Raw genomic sequence first — 22,229 nt, 5'->3', positions numbered from 1 at the left:
GTTTATTCAATTTTCTATACCATTCTCCAAGGAGAGCTCAAAATGGCTTACATTAATTTATTCAGGTACTCAAGCATTTTTCCATGTCTGTCCTGGTAGGCTCACAATCTATCTAATGTACCTGGGGCAATGGGGGGAATTAAGTGACTTGCCCAGGGTCACAAGGAGCAACATGGGTTTGAACCCACAACCTCAGGGTGCTGAGGCTGTAGCTTTAACCACTGCACAAATCACCACGCAAAAATCATATTTTAAAAAAATCCAGAAAAACCCCCCAAAAGATGCTAAAGCTGTGAGCTCCACTACTACGTATAAATAGAACAAATGGGGAGTAACAAATATCTTGGGTGGAGGGAATGACCTGAAAGGCTCAGTGAGACAGAACTGTGAAGCCAAATAGAATTCATGTACTGGTCACATATTTTGAGCAATCATTGGTCAGAAAAGAATTTACACCACCACGCCAGCCTACATAGAATCCAAGCTAACCCTGTACATCCCCACCCGCCCCCTTCGCTCGGAAATGGAGAAACGCCTATGCATCTCCTCAGGAAGGTCTCTCATGTCAGAACCCGCCCGCAGTCACTTCATCCCCCAATTCTGGAACCAACTCCCCCAAAATCAGATTACAGAACTCATTGATGACCTTATGGAAAGCGGTAAAGACCCTCCTCTTCAACTAAAATTACAACTGTGATCTACCCCTTAAACTCCCCCTTCCTTCCCCCTCCCTCCTTCCTGAACCTCTACTTAAATTACTGTATAGTCCGTTCTTAAATTGCTGTATAATCCTCGTACTTGAACTACTGTATAATTGCTGTACTGTCCAAATATACTCCACTATGAATGTTTGCTTGTAAGCTGTTTTGAGCTACCAGGAGAACGGGATAAAAATAAAAATAAATAAAAACCCAGGGTCACAAGGAGCAGTTTGGGTTTGAACCCACAACCTCACGGTGTTGAGTCTGTAGCTTCAACCACTGCATCACACTCTCCCTGCTTATGCACACCACTGTCACAGTTACGCACACGTGTTAGCATTCTAAAACATAGTGCACCCCCATCATGCAAATGTAGGGGCCAAGTTATAGAAAAAAAAAAAAAAAAAGGGTTATACACTTCTCCCTCTGTATTCGCGGTGATAGGGGATTAACAGAACCGCAAATATAGAAGAACCACGAATAACTTTTTCATATGGCCGTACAGTGAAAGATTAGAGAAACTGGGCCTCTTTTCCCTCGAACAGAGGAGATTGAGAGGGGACATGATTGAAACATTCAAGGTACTGAAGGGAATAGATTTAGCAGATAAAGACAGGTTGTTCACCCTCTCCAAGGTAGGGAGAACGAGAGGGCACTCTCTAAAGTTGAAAGGGGATGGGTTCCGTATAAACGTAAGGAAGTTCTTCTTCACCCAGAGAGTGGTGGAAAACTGGAACGCTCTTCCGGAGGCTGTTATAGGGGAATTCAAGACAAAGTTAGACAAGTTCCTGCTGAACAAGGACATACGCTGATAGGGCTAGTCTCAGTTAGGGTGCTGGTCTTTGACCAGAGGGCCGCCGCGTGAGCTGACTGCTGGGCATGATGGACCACCGGTCTGACCCAGCAGCGGCAATTCTTATGTTCTTATGTTGTTCACTGTTTTCTATTAAAAACCATCGTGAATATGGTGAAACCACGAATAACTTGGTGGGAGACCTGGCCTGTTCCTGAAAGAGAGGTAAAACATGGCGAAGAAAGTGCTGGGAATCGGCGATTTTTTCTGTAAATGCTTGGAATCGGTGATTTCTCTATGCAATCTGATGTAATTTGGGGGGGGGAGGAGCCAGCAAGCTAAAAACCGTGAATAATCGAAACCGCGATTGCTGAAACCGCGAATACAAAGGGAGAAGTGAATGTGCAGGTGATGTTATTTCTATCACAGTGCAGAAAGAGAAGCATAATAGCAATGGCACGGAGTACCCAAGAAATGGAACAAAAACAAAACGACTGAAGCGGAAAGATTAATTGAAAAAACTATGTATCCTGATCCACAGTTTTGAGCAAACGAGTATTCAGGAGCCTTCCAGAACGCAGAGGGGAGTTTTGTTCCAGAACACTGGAGCGAGAACTGCAAAAACTATGCCGCGGCCAGAAGGTAATTTACATATGTTAATTTAATGACTTAATTGTTATTATTTCCTAAGTGGAAAACACATTAATATGGAAAGTACTTGCTGTAAAGTTTGTATTGAATTCATCCGGCTCAATTCTTTTTGTTCCTGCCTTTATTACGGCGCTTAACTTACTGTCACTGTTGCTTTAGCCAGAGCAGCGTTTCAGCCAGTGTCATTGGCAGCTTTTCTAATAAGCTGCTAAAAACCATGTGAACTGATTAGATACGTTCAATAACACCTTAATAGCCAGATGTCTTTTGTTGATGGGGCATTTCCCTGTGAAATTTAATTCCTTCATTAAAAACGGGAGATGACATTGAATTGTAGAACAGAAATAATATGGGTGACTGAACTGAAATGGAGGAATCTCCTTGAGAGGATGGATTAGCGCTCTTTGGAGAAGTTAGTGGAATTGACTGGCTTTGGGTTGTGACAGAGTTTTAAAATGATTAGAGTTGCTAGGGTAACCCAAGGGAAAGGGATTGGGACTTGTATGCTGCCTTTTTATAGCTATACAACCACACTCAAAGTGGTTTACATACAGGTACTTAAAAGCATTTTCCTTTTCTGTCCTGGTGGGTTCACAATCTATCTAATGTACCTGGGGCAGTGGAAGATTAAGTGACTTGCTGAGGGTCAGAAGGAGCAGTGCAGGGGTTTGAACCCACAACCTCAGGGTGCTAAGGTTGTAGCTCTAACCACTGCACCACACTCTCCTCCAATACAATGGCAGAAGTTAGCCAAGTATAGAAACAATGAAGCCATTGTGACATCACTGATAAGGTTGGCTTTTATTGGTGGAATGAGGCATTATGACATCAGGGAAAGGGATTGGGACTTGTATACTGCCTTTTTGTAGTTTTACCTGTACCTGCACCTGAAGTAAACTCAAAGTGGTTTACATATAGGTACTTCAAGCATTTTCCCAGTCTGTCCTGGTGGGCTCACAATCTATCTAATGTACCTGGGGCAGTGGACGATTAAGTGACTTGCCCACCATCCAGTGGCATAGTAAGGGGGGGGGGCAGACCACTCCAGGTGCTGTCATGAGGTGGGCGCCGTCTCCCCTTCGCTCCCCACTCCTCCCACGCCGCACGCGCATGTCCCCTTCTCTTTCCCCATACCTCTTGTTGTTCACTGCCACGAGCAACAACTTCAGTGTGCTCCTTGCGACTACATCAGCTCCAGCTGACATCATTTCCAGGTGCTGCGCAGAGGAAGTGACATCAGAGGGAGAGCCGACGTGGTCACAAGGAGCAAGTTGTTGCTCGCATGGTGAACAACTAGAGGTACGAGGGAAGGGAAGGGGGAGGTGCACACATGGCAGAGGACCAGGGAAGAAGCAGGGTGGGGGCAGAGATAAGAAGGTGGGTCGCCACTCCCTTGGGCCCCTCTCACCCTCGCTACACCATTGCCAGCATCAGAGGGCGCAGTGGAGGGTTTGAACTCACAACCTCAAGGTGCTGAGGCTGTAGCTCTAACCACTACAACACACCCTTCTCTGCACAGGAAGTTTGCAATTGGTTGGTATCTTTAAAAAAAAAAAAAAACCAACAACACCCCACAGTGTTGCAATGAGACCAAGTCAGTATGGGTTCAGCAATTTCATGTCTTGCCTTACCAATGTATTTGAAAGTATAATTAAGGTGTCCCGTCAAATGCGTGCACGACAATTGTGCTCCGACAATTGTACGCATGACAAATGCACTGAATGGGAGGTGACCTATCAAATGTGCTCCAGAAATTGGATACTATTTTGTCTTTTTGAGGGTTATGAAGTATCCCTCTTTTTTGAGTGTGGGGGGGACCCCCCTACACTTAAAAGATTCACTTGCTATCTAGTGTTAGGGTAAGGTTTACATGATGATTATGGAAACCCTTTACATAAGTGGATATCTGGAAGGCCCTGATTTGCTCAGACTCCTCAGGCCCCATCCTTTGGGAGGGGCTTGAGGTACCTCAGGCACCTCAAGCCCATCCCAAGGGATGGGGCCTGAGGAGTCTGAGCAAATCAGGGCCTTCCAGATATCCACTTATGGCAGATTTTCACGAAGCGCAATTGATGGGGCGCCATTGTCATGCATGCACTTGTCCATGTGCACAATTGTTGGGGCACATTTGTCGGGGCGCAATTGTGTGCGGATTTGTCGGAGTGCCGCAATTAAACAAGTGGAGAATGGGGAATCAGTTGATATAAAAGCCAGTTTTAAATAAAACACTGACATCAGAATCAAGATGTAAAGGTCAGGACAGTCTCAGTTCTGGTGGCATTAAAAAAAAAAAAAAAAAAAAAAAGCTTCGATAGGGTTACAATATGGCTCCAAGAAAAAAAAGGACAGAGACCCGGATGTCTCAATCCATCCTCCTTTTTCTGGAGCCATATGGCAACCCTAGGCTTTGACAAATTGAAGACTTTTTGCAAAACTTTTTGCAAAACATAAATGCATGCATGCGTGCACGTAAATTATCTGTATTTATAGCAGCCAGTTTACACATGAAAATATGAGTGGCACGAACTTGGCAACTAATCTAATTTAATCTAGTAGTTTCTGAATCGTGTTATGCTTAAGCAGGTTCAAGGTGACTTACAATATAAAGAATTACAGAACGTATGTGCTATATTATAGCAGTTTGAGGAGGGCAAAATTATGAATGGAGTAATGCGGAAGATAGAATGGAGGTTCTATGACTATACTGGTATAGAACTGGAGTAGAGTATGGGGTTTAGTGACATTAGGTATTTCGAGTTAATCTATGGTGTAAATGCTTTCAAAGAACATTGAACTGGTGATTTCATAACTTCCACGTGTAGATGGCGCTCTTTCCATGGGTAGTAGTCCCATTTTACAAACTCACATGAAAAGTGCCAACTGTTAAGTACTGAAGTCATAATTTTATTTTCATTATGGTAGCAGAAAAAAAAAACCCAATGGGATATTAAGGACAATTACTTTGAAACCCACATATAAAATCCTGACAAAAATAAGCATTTAAAAAAATGCCCATTTTTTTCATATAATGTGTGTATTTCCATTGAAAATGAGAAAATTCAAATATAGATATTTGGTCTGGCCAAGTCGAGTCAAGTCATGCCCCCTCGCCCTCAAATTCTCTGCATGGTGTGGATCTCTGTTTGTAAATAATAGCTTTTTGAAATCTCCGCTTAGACATGTGGTCACCTGAAAGCAAAAGTGCTGATTGTGCACTTGATGCAAAAGATAGCAAATGAGAATTGAAGTTTAATGTGCTTATTATAAATCATGACAAAAACCAGAGCCGAAGGCTGAAATAGAATAAAAATGGGAAGGAAAAAAACCTCAGCTGTCTGCAGCAAGCAACCTCCCCAAACCCCCCCAAAATGTGAAATGCTGCCCATTGGACACCAATATTATTCATTGGTTTAAACAACCTCCCATATTTTGCTATCAATATATATAATTCTTTTACTTTTCTGTGTTTTAAAAAATATTTTTACTTTTGTTTTTTAAATTCTTTTAGAAACGTCATAAATGAGCACTTTCCTATGTCTCAAAATAACATGCTAACAGGGGCCACCATTTCACCATTTGGCTTCCTCAGGGGATTAAAAATTGTGCTCCATTTAATCAAATCTTAGCATAGCTTGTAGGGTTACCATATGACTCCAGAAAAAGGAGGATGGATTGAGACATCCGGGTTTTACTTCCATTGCTTTCAGTGGAAGTAAAACCCGGATGTCTCAATCCGCCCTCCTTTTTCTGGAGCCATATGGTTAGAGACATGAGGTTTCAAGCATGAGACATGAGGTTTCCAGACCAGAACCACACATATATATGGACCATGGACATGCAGACAGCTGAAGAAGTAGGATTCATTTGTCCTGCATGAAACTTTTCTCTTACCCTGCAACCTGGTCCTATAAGTCTTCAGAACTGCTCTGCTGTCGTTTTGTGCATTTCACAGAAAGCAATGCAGCATCCCCAAGAAAATCAGCATTTAGAATAATAGAACCTATATATCATAACCTAACTCTGACAGGACGATTAGGAAGAATGATGACGCTGGTGATAAGAACCAATAGGGTTATTCTAGTAAGGCAATATACGAGCTCTGCCTTCCCGTTATCGGTATACGAGTAGTAAAATGCATTCCTTTCGCAGAGGAGGAATTTGTGGCAGTCACAAAGAGGGATAAATGAGCTTTTGTGAGAAGAGGAAAGATTAACGATATGTTTTATTTTTATAAGACAGAACGAGGAAAGAGGAGAGAAAAAGGAATGGAGAGATTCCATTTGCGGAAAGATCATGATTTCCAGCTCAAGTTTTTCCTGACAAAATAATGAACTTGATGGGCTTTGTTTGTTCACTTAAAATGAAATCAAAATGCTGGGGTTTTTTTTCTCATTAAAACCCCCCCCCACACACACACACACATTTCTAATAGGTGATGGGGGCAGGGTGGTTTATAAGTTTAAAATATGTCTAAATGGATAAATGTGTAATTTTATGTTTAAAATATGTAGTGAATTATGGAATTATGATAGAGCTATAGATTCTTGAATGATAAAGAATATTTTGGGTGGGAGGGTTATTGGTCTGTAAGAATATTGTAATACTAGTTTTTCAGCCCGTTACATTAACGGGTGCTAGAATAGATGTATGTGTCTGTCTTTCTTTCTTTCTCTCTCTCTTTCCTTAGCCTGTTTCTATATTTCTGTCTTTCTTTCTTTATTTATTTTTCCTCGGCTGTCCAGCACCACCCCTTGTCTGCTTCCCCTGTCCATTCTCCCTTCCTTTTACCTCCCCTGTGTCCACCACCACCCCTTCACTGCTCCCCTTATCCAGCAGCAGCCCTTCTCCCTTTGTTTTACCTCCCCTCTGTCCAGCAGCAGTAGGCCTCCCTTCCTTTTTATTCCTCGCCCTCCCCAGTTCAGCAGCAGCTTCCACTAAATCACATGAGCTCCCTTTGCTCTCCTCTGCTTCCTCCTCCCCCCTGTGCACCTGTGATAGCCTGGGCGCTCTCTCCCCTCTACAATCCCAGCTGGAGCTGGCCAGGCTTAGGGAAGGCTGGACCCGCTGATCTCTACCGGGCGAGAACAAACTGGAAAGAGAGCAAAAGAGGAATTAAAAAAAAAAACAAAAAAAACCTGGCGCTTTCTTTACTGATGGACAGCTGGACATAACTTGATTTTGAATTTCTCTCTGGGTTGTTGTTGTTTTTTTAATCTCTTTGCCGGTTTGTCTGCGTATGGGGCTTTTTTTTTTTTTACCCCTCCCCCCTTTCCCTTCCCGCGGTCTGTTTGGCTCCCTTAGTCCCATTCCGCCCCCCCCCCCTTCCCTTCCCGCGGTCCCGACAAACCTGCTACACCAGCAGCGTCTGCAGCACTGTACAAACGCTGCTTCGGGGCCTTCTACTGCCCTGATTTGCTCTGCTTCAGTGCCAGAGTAAATCAGGGCAGTAGAAGGCCCTGAAGCAGCATGTGTACAGTGCTGCTGGAGTCGGGACCGCGGGAAGGGTTCGAGAGAGTAGCTGAACAGATCACCGGGGTGGAGCCGCGGCAGGAGCTTGAATTCACAGTTTGCGGGCGGGCGGGCGGCTGAAGAGGCTGAGCTGCGGCTCCCCGAGCTGAGATTTCTGCTGTTGGCTCCTTCGGTCCCGGCTGTCTCTTTCGCCATGTTCCGCCTGTTGTATAGTGACGCCGCCGCTCCGTACTGCCTTTAGAAATTTTGGCCGGTAGGGCCGTATTGTGATGTGGAGAGCAGGGAAGGGCGCGCATGCGCACTTGTCTTGCCACATCCCGACAGAAAAGGGATCATGGAACATGCGAGGCAAGTGCGCATGCGCGGCTAGCATTTTATTATTTAAGATTTTAAGTGATGTCTATAGTGTAAATGTTTTATTTATTGTTCTTCACTTATTGAAATTATTTTAAAATGAATAAAGATTATTAAAATTAAAAAAAAGAAATCTCTATTTAAAAACATCCTTCCTCCTCCATGATACCTTTTTTTCCTTGTTCCCATGCTCCAGGCATCAGATGAAGCATGAATCTCTTTGCTTGCAAAGCCATTCGCGTGTTTATCATGGACAGAACTCAGATCACAAAGTGAGAACTTCCTGAATATTAATTGAATGGCCCGCGCTGCTCCCAATGCTCATTGAGTTCCTATGAGCGTCGAGAGCAGCGTGGGCCATTCAGCGCGGCTCTCTGAGCTAAAAACCGCTAGCGAGGTTTCGTAGAAGAGGGGGGGCTAATGTTGATTTTATTTGAACAAAAAAAAACCCTTGGTGTCATGATGTGCAATCATGCACGCAGCCCCCTATGCTATGTAGTATGGTCCAGAGAAAGACTGAACCCCTGTAGTGGCAGAGCCCAGGAATAATTGTGTAAATGTGCTCCACGGAGAGCTGTTCGGCTTTTTTTTTTCCTGAGTGCTGGTTATTGTGGTGTGAAAAAGTGAAGAAGTTTAATTTCGCTCCCTGGTGAGTCAATGCACCAAAGAGTGCTCAGAAGGCTCTTGCACAGAACACAATATGCGCGCCATGGACTAACGCAAATTACACTTAAATGTAGACAAATGGATGTAAATGAGGTCATTAGCTATTCCCTCCCAATGCTTAGAGAAACAGCACCGAAACTCCCCCTGCCCTCACTGAAAATCTGTCGCCAGTTCCTGCATTGAGAGGTTAGAAGAAAAGATATCTCATAATTGTCCTTTTAAAATCTGCTGGTTTTGATTTTATTTGAAAAAGGAAGGAAGCCCGTACAATCTTCTGAGCACAGGGGGTGAGGAACAAATGTGTGTGAATCTGAACAAAACCAAAAGTGGAAGCACACATTGGCGTCTGTTTTCTGAGCTTAAACATAAGCTTTTCAAGTGAAAAAAAAAGGAAAAGTTTATATTTAAGGAGCAGAAGAAAGGCACTGATATGTCTATTTCAGGGCTTGAATGGATATAGGAACAAGAGCTTGGGAAGGGGTAAAACACGGATCTCAACCACACGTCCTTAAAATCATCATTTATTGACAGCTGAGAACATAAGAACATAAGAAGTTGCCTCCGCTGAGGCAGACCAGAGGTCCATCTCGCCCAGCGGTCTGCTCCCGCGGCGGCCCATCAGGCCCATTGCCTGAGCAGTGGTCCCTGACTAGCTCTATAACCTATCTCTACTCCTATCCCTATACTTACCTCTACTCCTATCCCTATAACCTACCTCTACACCTAACCCTATAACCTACCTCTACACCTAACCCTATAACCTACCTCTACACCTATCTATACCCCTCAATCCCTTTGTCTTCTAGGAACCTATCCAAACCTTCTTTGAAGCCCTGTAACATGCTCCTGCCTATCACAGCCTCCGGAAGCGCGTTCCATGTATCCACCATCCTCTGGATGAAAAAGAACTCCCTAGCGTTTGTTCTAAACCTGTCCCCTTTCAATTTCTCCGAGTGCCCCCTTGTACTTGTGGTTCCCCATAATTTGAAAAATCTGTCCCTGTCTACTTTTTCTATGCCTTTCAGGATCTTGAAGGTTTCTATCATGTCCCCTCTAAGTCTCCGCTTCTCCAGGGAGAAAAGCCCTAACTGTTTCATAAGAACATAAGAGGTTTCAGATTTCATGTCTGCAGGTCTGCGTTTTAGCCCCTCATTCCACCATTGTAACTGTTGCCATTTCTGACCCCATGGATCTGTGCTGACCAGTCTTATTAATAATAATTAATTTGAGGAAACCCTTCAGCTAAGGGAGGTCTGCGTTTTACCTCAGAGCTGCGGCAGGGAAAATGTATTTTTGCTTGGTTCAGTCGGGTCTAGAACCCAAATCAGTAGGGCCCAAGACACCTGCCCTAACCTCTAGGCTTGTGAAATGACAAAGTCTTGCCACTTTTAGGGCTCCTTTTACCAAGCCGCGCTAGCGGGGTTAACATGAGTGGAATTTCACCACGTGTTAACCCCCGCGCTGGCCTAAAACTACCGCCTGCTCACGAGGAGGCGGTAGCGGCTAGCGTGGCCAGCGGTTTATCGTGCACTATTACGCGCGTTAAACCACTAGCGCGGCTTGATAAAAGGAGCCCTTAGTGTCATCAGAGGGAGGGAGAAGCATTAGGATCCTTCAGAGCTAAAGTGTGATGAAGGTCTGTCAGAGCCATGACCTATGCTGAGACTAAAAGTAGCCTGGAGGCTAGGGCAGCTGTCTTGAGCCCTGTTAATCAGGGTTCAAGGCCAGCTTGAACCAAGCATAATACATTTTCCTGCCGCAGCTCTGGAGCAGAGCTGGTGAGGAATCGCTCCCTTTCCAGTGCAGGTGCATAACCTAGCAATGCACGGGGATCTGAGGCTCTCCCCTTAACACAGTTAAACGTGCTTTTAAGAAGTTAAAAAAAAACATTGAGAAGGGTATTAGATTGGACATGTGATTTTTTTTTTCTTTCTCATTCCTGTATAAGATTTTTCTCAAATTAATTATTATTAATAAGACTGGTCAGCACAGATCTGTGGGGTCAGAAACGGCAACAGTTACAGCGGTGGAATGAGGGGCTACAATGAGGACCTGCATGCCGTTAACGTTGAGCACTGAGAAGTAGAGAATGACACATGGACAAATTTGCCCCCGTCCCTGCAGGAACTCAATTTTCCCGTCCCGCCCCCTTGAGTTTTGTCGCTGTCCTTGTTGCTGCCCCATTCCTGTAAGCTCTACCTTAACCGCGCACACCTCAAACACTTATGATTTTAAAGCGTTTGAGGCTTGTGCAGATGAGGACAGAGCTTAGGCATTGGTGGAATGAGGTATTATGACATCACAATCTGAGCTCTAGAATGTTGCTACTTATGATTTTAAAGCGTTTGAGGCTTGTGCAGGTGAGGACGGAGCTTGCAGGAATGGGGCAGGGACAGGAAAAGAACTCACAGGGATGGAACGAGAAAATGAGTTCCCGCGGGGACCGGGAAAAATTTGACCTCCGGGTTATTCCACAGGTTTTTTTCAGCACTTCCCTATAGTGCCAGAGTTCTGAGCATCATCCAATGAAGAACCAATAAAACATATTCTTCAAGGAGACTTAATTGAATAGGATCAATATTTAAAAGAAATTAGGGGGGCTATAATAATAATTACTTTATTTTTATATACTGCAATACCACAAACAGTTCAGAGCGGTTTACAGAGGAAGACACTGTATACAGACAGCGACAATACAAAAAAAACTTTCAAAATTACATTAGCATGTTAAAATTAATCGAGTTTATCTGGGAGTGTTTTAAGAATACATCAAGGCAGAAGTGGAGTTAGAGAAATTTGTCAGAGATAATTTTTGATTGACTTCCTGAAAGTTTGATAAGAAAGTGCATTTGAAATAAAGTTGGACATAATTATTAACATAGGTTACCATTAAAATATGTTATGCTATTTTAGCACAGGTCCCATTTTATTCGATGAGAGGAAGCTACTAATAACTGAAGTTAATAGTAAAATAACACATTTTAACAGTAAACCACATTGATAACTATGCCCTTTATTGATTCTTTCCCTATAAAGATTCCAGCATTTTCATATGGAAATGACACCCTATATAAATCACAGTCTATATTTAAATAGCACTTGGTTCTTATCCTCCTAAAGCAAAACTCATATAGAATACAAATCACCCCTCAGGAGAATTCTGAATATTTCTTCACAGGCTTCAGTGGTGTCAATTAGAGCTCGAATACTTTCATAGCTACTAAGCAAGTCCATGTGGAAAATGAATAACTATTTAAGATTTAAATCATTTCATTTGCCCAGCTAAGTTATTTAAATTCTTTAACGATCCCATAGTCTCCATAACAGGTTGGTATTGCCACCAGTCAAAAGGACTAAGTAGGAATTTACTCATTCTAAGGCTTTTTTTTTTTTCCGATCTAGCACCAAGTTTGTGGAATCAGCTTCCAAGTCAGATTCGCTTGGAATCAAATTTAAAGGCTTTTAAAACTCTTTTGAAAACATATTTATTTAGTTTAGCAATTTAGTTTAGCATTTGGGAAAAATGGTGGAGACGGAGACTGTCTGAATTCAAGAAAGCGTGGGATAGGCACGTGAGATCTCTTAGAGAGGGAAAGAGATAATAGTTACTGCGGGTGGGCAGACTGGATGGGCCATTTGGCCTTTATCTGCCATCATGTTTCAATGTCTCTGTAACCATGAAGCTTTATGATCTCACAATGCAGGTGTAAAGAGCCTTAGCCTATAGGAAGAGGAAATGCAAATATTAAGAGCCTTAGCCAGTAGGGAGAGGAGGAGATAGTGGATGCTGCGGATGGGCCATTTGGCCTTTATCTGCCATCAGGTTTCTATGTTTCTATAACCATAAAGCTCTATGACCTCACAATGCAGGTGTAAAGAGTCTTAGCCAATAGGAAGAGGAGGAGATAGTGGATGCTGTGGATCGGCAGACTAGATGGGCCATTTGGCCTTTATCTGCCATTATGGCCCAAATTCTGTAACCAGCGCCTAAAGTTAGGTACCTATTTCGGAGGCACCTACCTAGATAGGCGCCTATCTAAATTGAATAACAAGGTCAATTAAGTTTTTTAATCAGCACTGATTGAAACATGGGCACTTATCAAGAAAGTGCGATTCTGTAACAAGGCGCCTCTAAAAATTTAGGAGGTCTTCAAAAAAATAGGCGCTATACATCGAATAATGTACAAATTAAGTTTGCTCACTCTCAAATCTATAATTTTCAAAACCCCAGCATTTATTTATAAACTTTTAATCCCCTATAATACTTCGAGATTACTACGGTCAACTGAACAACATCTATTGGTTGTTCCTTCGTTAAAAGTTATTGGTACACGACGTCATTCTATTTTCTCGGTTACGGCTCCCCTAGCCTGGAACGCCCTGCCAATTTATTTGAGAGAAGAAAGAGTTATAGACAAATTTAAGAGCAAACTTAAGGGATTCCTTTTTAAAGACGCTTTTAGTGTTTAATTGAATTTTTTCATTTTTATATTTTATATTAAATCTCTTCCCCTTTTCCCAATGTTATTTTACCTTCATTGTTTCTTTTATATTGCACTGTATTTCTTCCCACAACTTCACCTTTCTCTGATCAGATATGTTAATAGGCTTGTTGCTTATGTTTAGTTATGTTATTTTATGTTATGTACTTTTATGATATTTTAATATGTTTAATATTAATTTTTATTAGTTCTGTATGTTTACCCTAACTTTGTAATTTTTAGCTGTACATCGCTTAGAATCTGGAGTAAGCGATTAATCAAATCTTATAATAAACTTGGAAACTTGGAATAGCTGCTTTTAAGCGTGCTTAAGCGCTCGCGTGGGCGCCTAACTTTTAGTTGTGCCTAGAGTTGGCCTATTTATTGGGCGCCTCCAAAATAGGTGCCGTTCAGCGAGATTCACTAAACAGCACCCAATTTTACTTGAATCGCGCTGAACAGTGCCTAAGCAGGTGCCTAACTTTTGGGCGCTTCTTATGGAATTTGCCCTTAAGTGATTTGCCCAGGGTCAAAAGGAGCAGTGCAGGGTTTGAACCCACAACCTCAAGGTGCTGAAGCTGGAGCTCTAACCACTGCACCACACTCTCCTCCAATACAATATCAGAAGTGAGCCAAGAATAGAACAATGAAGCCATTGTGACATCACTGATGAGGTTGGCTTTTATTGGTGGAATGAGGCATTATGACATCAGGGAAAGGGATTGGGACTTGTATATTGCCTTTTTGTAGTTTTACAACCACATTCAAGGCTGTTTACATACAGGTACTTTAAACATTTTCCCTATCTGTCCCGGTGGGCTCACAATCTATCTAATGTACCTGGGGCTATGGAGGACTGAGTGACTTCTATTTTAGTTTTGTCTTGAGACATGCTGAGATTACCTGTTGGAAACCTGTTTCCAAAATTTTGTTCCTATACTTTCTCCCATCTGTCGCTGGATCTAGGCTGAGTTGACAACTAAATATGCGTTTCCCCTAGTGGCGCAGTGAGGTTGAGCTGCACCCGGGGCAGTAGCTCTCCTCCCCTGCCCTCTTTCCTACCCCCCTGCCACTCAGGTGCGCCCCCTTCCCTGTACCTTTTTAATTTTGGTGCAAGCATTCACCAACTTACTGCCCGCGTCGGCCTCGACACTCTCTCTGACGTCACTTCCTAGGCGAGGGTCCCGGAAGTGACGTCAGAGAAAGCGCCAAAGCCGACGCAGGCAGCAAGTTGGCAGCTGCTTGCGCTGAAATTAAAAAGATACGGGGGAAGGGGCACACGCATGGCAGGGGAGGAGTGGGAACAAAGGTCACATAGGAGGTGGGGTGCTGGCGCCTCAAGTAAGACGGCGGCCAGGGTGGACCGCTCCCTTGCACTCCCCTTACTACGCCATAGACTTGAAGGGCAAATGAAACAAAACAAGTATTCTACCGATGCCTTTATTTCATTTCACTTGAAAATGAAGCAATACTTATTGTTGTAACTTTTCATTTTGTTTTGAAACGAATGATCATCGTATCTGATTTCACAGCTGTGCCTCTGCAAAGACTCACTCCCAACTAATAAGGCGATTTCAGGTCTCTCTATTTATTCAAACTAGACCCTACCCATATATTAATTTATAAGCATGCCTCTAACTCTGTGACAGAAGTCCTAGCAACTCCAGGGACACTGCTTGACAGCTCCTGAAAGAAAGAGAACGGTTAAGTACTGTTATAAGTAAGCAAGAAAAGCATGACTCGGCGCAAGGTCATACAGAAAGCCAACAAGGATATTGGGATTCAGATCCATGAGTTCCAGTCTGCTTTTCTTGGTGTTTATCTTATGTTCCACAATACTAGTTCACGAATAAGAAAAGAAATCAAAGAATATGTGATTAGGGGAACTTACAGTATGTTCCCGTAAATGCAATGCACAGAGACTGGTTCTACCCGTTTTATTTTCTATTGCAAACAACCACAACCATTCAGAGGCTTATGTTGGTTTCTCTAACATTTATTTAATGAATGCCTGACTACTATTTTATGGAAAATTAATATAGGGAGGTTAGAGGTGAGGCTATCAGATTTAGGATGTGTGAAACTGGGACACTTGCCAATCTCCCTTCATCCTCTTTCCTTTCTCCTGCCTAAGGGATTCTCTGCATCAGTCCCCAGTTCTTCTGCTCCCTAGCCCCTAGTTCTTAACCCTCATCTTTAATGCTCATCCTGAGTTTCGTACCCTCTTCCTCTCCATCCTTGGCCTTCTTTCCTTTTGCAGTTCCAATCCTTCTCTGTCTTTTCTCTACCCCACTCCTCATTTAGCCCAATGAAAAACTCCCTCCCTCCTTCATTTTTTCTACTTCTGGATGTCTATCTCTTTCCATATTCATCCAATGAAATGCTCTCATCACATCAGTGGCATAGTAAGGGTAGGAGGTACCGGGGGGTGGGGCCTTTCCAGTCACCCCCCTCCCTGCTCCTTCCCGCCCCCCAATTCACACTTGCACTCTCCCTCCCCCCTGTACTTCTAAATTTTCGCCAGCACTAGTGGCTTTTCTCCAGTATGCTCCTCGCGCCAGTGTTGGATTTCCCTCTGATGTCACTTCCTGGCCCCGTGACCTGGAAGTGATTCAGAGGAGAACCAGGCTAGCGCGAGCAACAGGCAGTAGAAGTTGCACACGCTGGTGAAGATCTACAGAGGTACAGGATGGCGAGGAGGAATGGCACGAGCGTGGTGTGGCACGGTGAGGCAGGGCGAGAGGTGCCAGCACACTCACTGACATGGTGCCCGGGGTGGTCCTCACCCTCTCACCCCACCCTTACTACGCCACCACATCAAATACCTCAGTCACCACCCCTGGAAAGATCTCTCTGTAGGAGCAGTCTAATAGTAGTGCAGTGGGTTGAGAAACAGGAAAATCAGGATTGATTTCCATTGCAGCTCCTTGTGACCCGGGGAAAGTAATTTAATCCTCCAATGCACCAGGTACCAAAAAGTTTATATTGTGAGTCCACTTGGGAACATATAAAGTACCTGTATGTAAGAAAGTCAGTATATTAAATAGAAACAGAGAAACATGATGGCAGAGAAAGGCCTAATGGCCCATCCGCAGCATCCACTATCTCCTGCTCTCCCTAAGAGATCCCACATGCCTGACCCATGCTTTCTTGAATTCAGACTAGAGGTCTGCACGGGAACGGGGATTGTGGGAATCCCCCCTAACCCACAGGACTCTCACGGGGACCCCCCTCTGGCCCATGGGACTCCCATGGGGACCCCCCTCTAGCCAACGGGACTCCCACGGGGATGGAAGGCTTTGGAAGCAGGGTTCGTCCATATAATATAATGGACACGTCAGCTAGAGAATGACACGGTGGCGGTTTACCCGCGGCCACCGCATTTTAGCCGCGGGTCACCCGCCGAAAACGGGGAAGAAAACTAGCAGTCGCTGCGGCGACGGGGACAAGGCCATTCACCGCCCGCGGGGCGGTGAATGGGTCTTGTCCCCGCAGTGAGGCATGAAGGATCGCGCGGTCCCTGCAGCTCACACCCGCCTGCCCTATCGATTCTAGTGTTTAGCCAGCTCTCTCCCTTCTCCTCACCTTAGTTTGTAGATTTACTTTTTCGGCGACCCGCACGCTATCAGAGAGCCGCGCACTCGATGCTGCTCAGTTTCGATCTTCTGCTCTGACGCAACCGGAAACAGGAAGTTGCAGCAGAGCAGAAGATTAAACACTGAGCAGCCCCGCGTGCGCGGCTCTTTGGGAAAGCGTGCAGGTCGCCGAAAAAGAAAACCTATAAACTAAGGTGAGGAGAAGGGAGAGAGCTGGCTAAACACTAGGATCGATTGGGCAGGCAGGTAGTGGCTGCGGGGACCGTGCGATCGCTAGTGTTCCGGGCTCAAATTGTAAGGAGGGAGTGAAAGGGAAAATGATTCTGGGCCAAGGGGATGAAGTCGGAAAGAAAAACCCACAGCAGGAAAGAAAGGGAAGGACTGGCAGGTGAGCCAGATGCTATTACAGTACTAAGGCTTATATGGATGCAGCGGGGACGGTGACGGGGCGGTGAATGGGATTGCAGTGGCGGTGACGGGGCGGTGAAAGGGATGGCGGTGACGGTGACGGGGCGGTGAAGGGAACGGCGGTGATGGGGCGGTGCAGAGGATGGTGGGCCGGTGACGGGGCGGTGACGGGGACAGATTTTTTTCATTCTCTAACGTCAGCCTTAGTAAAAGAGGGGGTTTCTAAGTTAATTACCTGAACAGAAAACAAAAAAAGGGTTCCACCAGAGATTCTACATGGAAAACAGCAGTGCAAACACAAAAGAAACTGTGGAATTGATGATCCTGTCAGAAGTAATTGCTGCTTTTTATGGGGATTTGCGGGGATGGAGGTAATTCCTTGCAGGGATGGGTGGGGATAGAGAGGATCCTGACGGGGACAGGTGGGGATGGAGAGGATCCTGACGGGGACAGGTGGGGATGGAGAGGATCCTGGCGGGGACAGGCGGGGATAGGTGGGATTTCTGTCCCCGTGCAACTCTCTAATTCAGACACAGTCTTTGTCTCCACCACCTGTACCAGAAGCCTATTCCATGCATCTATCATCCTTTCTGTAATAAAATATTTCCTTAGATTACTCCTGAGGCTATAACCTCTTAACTTCATCCTATGCCCTCTCATGTCAGTTTTCCTTCGTTTGAAGAAGGTTCACATTCCGAGCTGGAAGCTTTTCGAAACCCGGACAAAGTGCTGGGTTTTGAAAAGCCGTCTGGATGCCCAGACATGTCCTCTAAAAAGAGGACAGGTCTGGGTAAATCTGAACATTTGGTAACCCTAGACAAGCACAGGAAGGCTAAGCTGTAATAAGCATCATACCTCCATCCTGCCTGTTCAAGACAAGGGGAGAGGAAAATCATCTCCATCATAACGCACTGCTGTTTTGCTGGTCCTGCAGAGGAGCGGATCAGGAAGGCAAGTCAAGCTGAATCTCTTCTCCTATCAGTCAGTGGATGGAGTAGATTAGCCAAGCTCTGCATGCTACTGGCTAACCAAGCTGTGCAACCCCCATCCCCTTACCAAGAACTGCCTTGCTATGCAAGTACATGGTCTCTACACCAGTGTCTCTCAAACTGTGTGCCACGGCACAGTGGTGTGCCCCGATAAAATTTCAGCTGTGCCACGAGAGATTCCAGAATTTTACTTTTATTTTGAAAAAATTCCCTTCATAAGTATACACTAGAAGAGATGACATGTACGTCACATATTCAAGAGTCTGCCAATGTTATGAGCATCATTCTTTGACGCGATTGGTCCTTGAAAGCTAACTTTAATGCAGTAGTTATCGTAACTTGAGCAACAAAGCAATCAAGGCATTGTTACCGTTTGGATCGTCTTATCTTCGCGAACTTGGATTTTCAACTCTGACAGAAATTAAATTGAATAAAGAGAACGGCTGCAGATGGTGGATGATGAAATGCATGTTTGCTTGTCGACTATCGAGCCACATTTTGAGTTAATTTGCTCTCAACAACAAGCACATCCATCGCATTGATTAGCAATTCTATTCTATCTACTTTAATTTCACCGTTATTACAATTACCCATACACAGCTTAAATAAACTTTAATGTAAATAAATAACTCTCAAATGTCATTTTCTGATGGTTTTGCAATTTTATCATTTCAATTATAATATGCTGAGAAAAATATTAGCCCCGTTTAGTGTGCCAGAGAGACACAGGTCTACACAGTGGAAGGCGCTGGCCATAAATGTACAGAAACTTCCGTCTCCAAAATTCCCATTTCAGTGTGGAAAATACATCAAGAACCATTTAACAAGGTTACTGCACTCCTGCCGAATTCAACAGCACACAACGTGCTCTCCCACCATACAAACAACCCCCTTATTTCCCTGTAATCTGCAGAAGCCTTAGTGACAGAAACCTAAACCTAGAGATCTACACATTGAGAAAAGACTACACTTCCCCCTCCGTATTCACGAATTCTGTATCTACGGATTCGATTATTCGCGATTTTAAATTAAAAAAATTATTTTCATTTTTTGGGCTATTTTAAGCCCTGTAAGCCCCCCTTAAGCCTTACCTGGTGGTCTAGCGGGTTTTCAGGGCAGGAGCGATCTTCCCACGCTCCTGCCCCGTGCAGATTGCTCACAGGAAATGGCTCGAGAGACTACGGGAGCTCAAGGCAGCCATTTCCTGTGAGCGATCTGCACGGGGCAGGAGCGTGGGAAGATCGCTCCTGCCTGAAAACCCTCTAGACCACCAGGTAAGGCTTAAGGGGGGAGGGGGGGGGACTTACAGGGCTTAAAATAGCCGGGGGAAGCGAGGGATAGGGGCAGAACCAGCCCGAATATTATTCACGGTTTTTTAATATTCGCAGGATATTCTCCCCCTAACCCCCGCGCATACGGAGGGGGGAAGTGTACATGCATAACTAAGAGCTCCTTTTACTAAACTGCGCTAGTGGTTTTAACGTGCGCTACAATGCCACGCACGCTAGACGCTAATGCCTCCATAGAGCTGGCGTTAGTTTTCCCACTTAGCGTGGGGGTTAGCGCACGCTAATCTGCAGCACGCACTAAAAACACTAGCGCAGCTTCGTAAAAGGAGCCTTAAGTGTAATAAATGATGCAGTTACAGAGCTAGCATCCCATTCACAGTTGAAGAGTGGCTTTTATTAGTCTTATAAACACCTATCATCTTTTATTCTATAAATGTTCAGTGCAAATGCGGCTCTGAGCAGCAGCCCCATTAGCTGAGCTGTAGAATACAGAACCGCGATTTCTAGGCATTTACTCAAATGACCTTGCTTTATGTACATGTGCAGCATTTCAATCTCTTGGCAATAGGGCTGCTGTACTTTAAACCTGTTTTAAATCACTTTTCCTCCTTGTCTTTTCTTAGGTTCTGAATTTATTCCTATAGATCTCATACAGACTCGATGCCATGCCCATTAACATAAGAACATAAGCAATGCCTCTGCTGGGTCAGACCTGAGGTCCATCATGCCCAGAAGTCCGCTCACGCGGCGGCCCAACAGGTCCAGGACCTGTGCAGTAATCTTCTATTTAAACCCTTCTATCCTCTTTTCCAGCAGGAAATTGTCCAATCCTTTCTTAAACCCCAGTACTGTTCTCTGCCCTATTACGTCCTCTGGAAGCGCATTCCAGGTGTCCACCACTCATTGGGTAAAGAAGAACTTCCTAGCATTCGTTTTGAATCTGTCCCCTTTCAACTTTTCCGAGTGCCCTCTTGTTCTTTTATTTTTTGAAAGTTTGAAGAATCTGTCCTTCTCTACTTCTCTACTCTTCTCTACTCTATGCCCTTCATGATCTTATAAGTCTTTATCATATCCCCTCTAAGTCTCCTCTTCTCTAGGGAAAAGAGACCCAGTTTCTCCAATCTCTCAACGTATGAAAGGTTTTCCATCCCTTTTATCAGACGTGTCGCTCTCCTCTGAACCCTCTCGCCATATCCTTCTTAAGGTACGGCGACCAATATTGGACACAGTATTCCAGATGCGGGCACACCATCGCCCGATACAATGGCAGGATAACTTCTTTCGTCCTGGTTGTAATACCCTTCTTGATTATACCTAGCATTCTAATTTGCTTTCTTAGTGGCCGCTGCGCACTGTGCCGTCGGCTTCATTGTCATGTCCACCATTATCCCCAAGTCCCTTTCTTGGGTACTCTCATTCAATAACATCCCTCCCATCGTATAGTTGTACCTCGGGTTTCTGCTTCCCACATGCAATACTTTACATTTCTCAACGTTGAACTTCATCTGCCATCTCGCCGCCCATTCCCCTAGTTTGTTCAAGTCCCTTTGTAATTCTTCGCATTCCTCTTTAGTCCCAGCTCCACTAAATAGTTTTGTATCGTCCGCAAATTTTATTATCCCACACTTCGTCCCTGTTTTTAGATCATTTATGAATATATTATTGGCTGCACCACTCAGTTTAAAAAAAAAACGCAAAACGATCCCTAAAAGGTTATCTGGGACCGTGACGTAGTTAGGGAAGGACAGTATAATGAGTGCCCCAAGGAGGAAAATATGCTAACTGCGATGTCTGCTCCCTCAGTTGTGCAAGGATGGCAGCACACACCCTTTATTCAATCTTCCGGCTAACTTGTAAGGTGCTCATTTGAAGTGTGCAGGGCAAAAATATTTCTTTTGTTTAATTCCCTGTGTCATTTATGGTATTTTTCAGTTTTTATTGGGTTCTGTTTTGTTTTTTTCTTGCTCGGTGGCAATGCCATCGTGGCATAGTCCAGCCCAGACTCACCCGGAGCACTGCCCACATGCGCTCAAAACAGCACAAACAAACCACTGCAAAAAAGGTGCAACAGCCAGAAAGCTTTTATTTTTGTTTGGAACGATACTATTACCCAAGAAACCAATGAATGCAAAGCAGAATAAATTGCTCCTCATCATGAGAGGAGTAGCCATGCAGCTGATAATGAGAAATTGGAAAAGTTGGGATAACCTAAATTATAGTTTCTGGTGGGAATCTTTATGCCAGATTTATAAGTTTGAGAACATGATTTCATTGCAGGTGGGGGGGGGGGGGGGGAAACTATAGTAAATCCAAGGAAATTTGGGGCCCGTTAACAAAATATTGTAAGTTATGAATGTCAATGATATGAATGTGAATTGTTAACATTATTTTCTATCGACATTAACATTATTTCCCTTTGATTCATGAATGATTGTTATACACATCTAGGAGGGGCGGGGGGAAGGTTAGGATGGGGGGGGATTAAACAGCTGTATACTATTTGTTGGAATAGAGTGCACTATGTTGTATTAATTGATTGTTCATATGTTTGCACTATGTATTAGATATCAAAAACAAATAAAAATAAATAAATATATTTTGAGGTAAAAAATAAATAAATAAAGACCTGAGTCTGTTTCAGGAAAGGCACAAACAATTGCTTAGTTTTCATATTCTCAAGTCACTCTACAATTATTCACCTTCTGGGCTTGGCTTACCCTGTTTCAGTAGAGACCAGTTACCCCATGGCTCCCTCAGCCTACAGCTAGGAAAGGGGAAGTTTCTCTCTCCCCAGGACTCCTTCCTTCCTCAGAGATTTCTCTCTCTCATGGG

General features: G+C 44.1%; 1 protein-coding gene across 1 annotated transcript in view; it reads right to left on the bottom strand.

Moving 5' to 3' along the window:
• UTS2R (urotensin 2 receptor) overlaps positions 1 to 22,229 on the bottom strand; it is a 112,344-nt gene extending 90,115 nt beyond the window's left edge. The window contains exon 1 of the mRNA XM_033961714.1: positions 22,115 to 22,229. The gene's annotated coding sequence lies outside the window, so the exon portion shown is untranslated. The remainder of the gene's footprint in view (positions 1 to 22,114) is intronic.

Source organism: Geotrypetes seraphini, chromosome 10 (assembly GCF_902459505.1).
Source record: "Geotrypetes seraphini chromosome 10, aGeoSer1.1, whole genome shotgun sequence".
NCBI lineage: Eukaryota > Metazoa > Chordata > Amphibia > Gymnophiona > Dermophiidae > Geotrypetes > Geotrypetes seraphini.
Note: the sequence above shows the minus strand (reverse complement) of the source record. Positions and strands in the feature narration are given on the sequence as shown.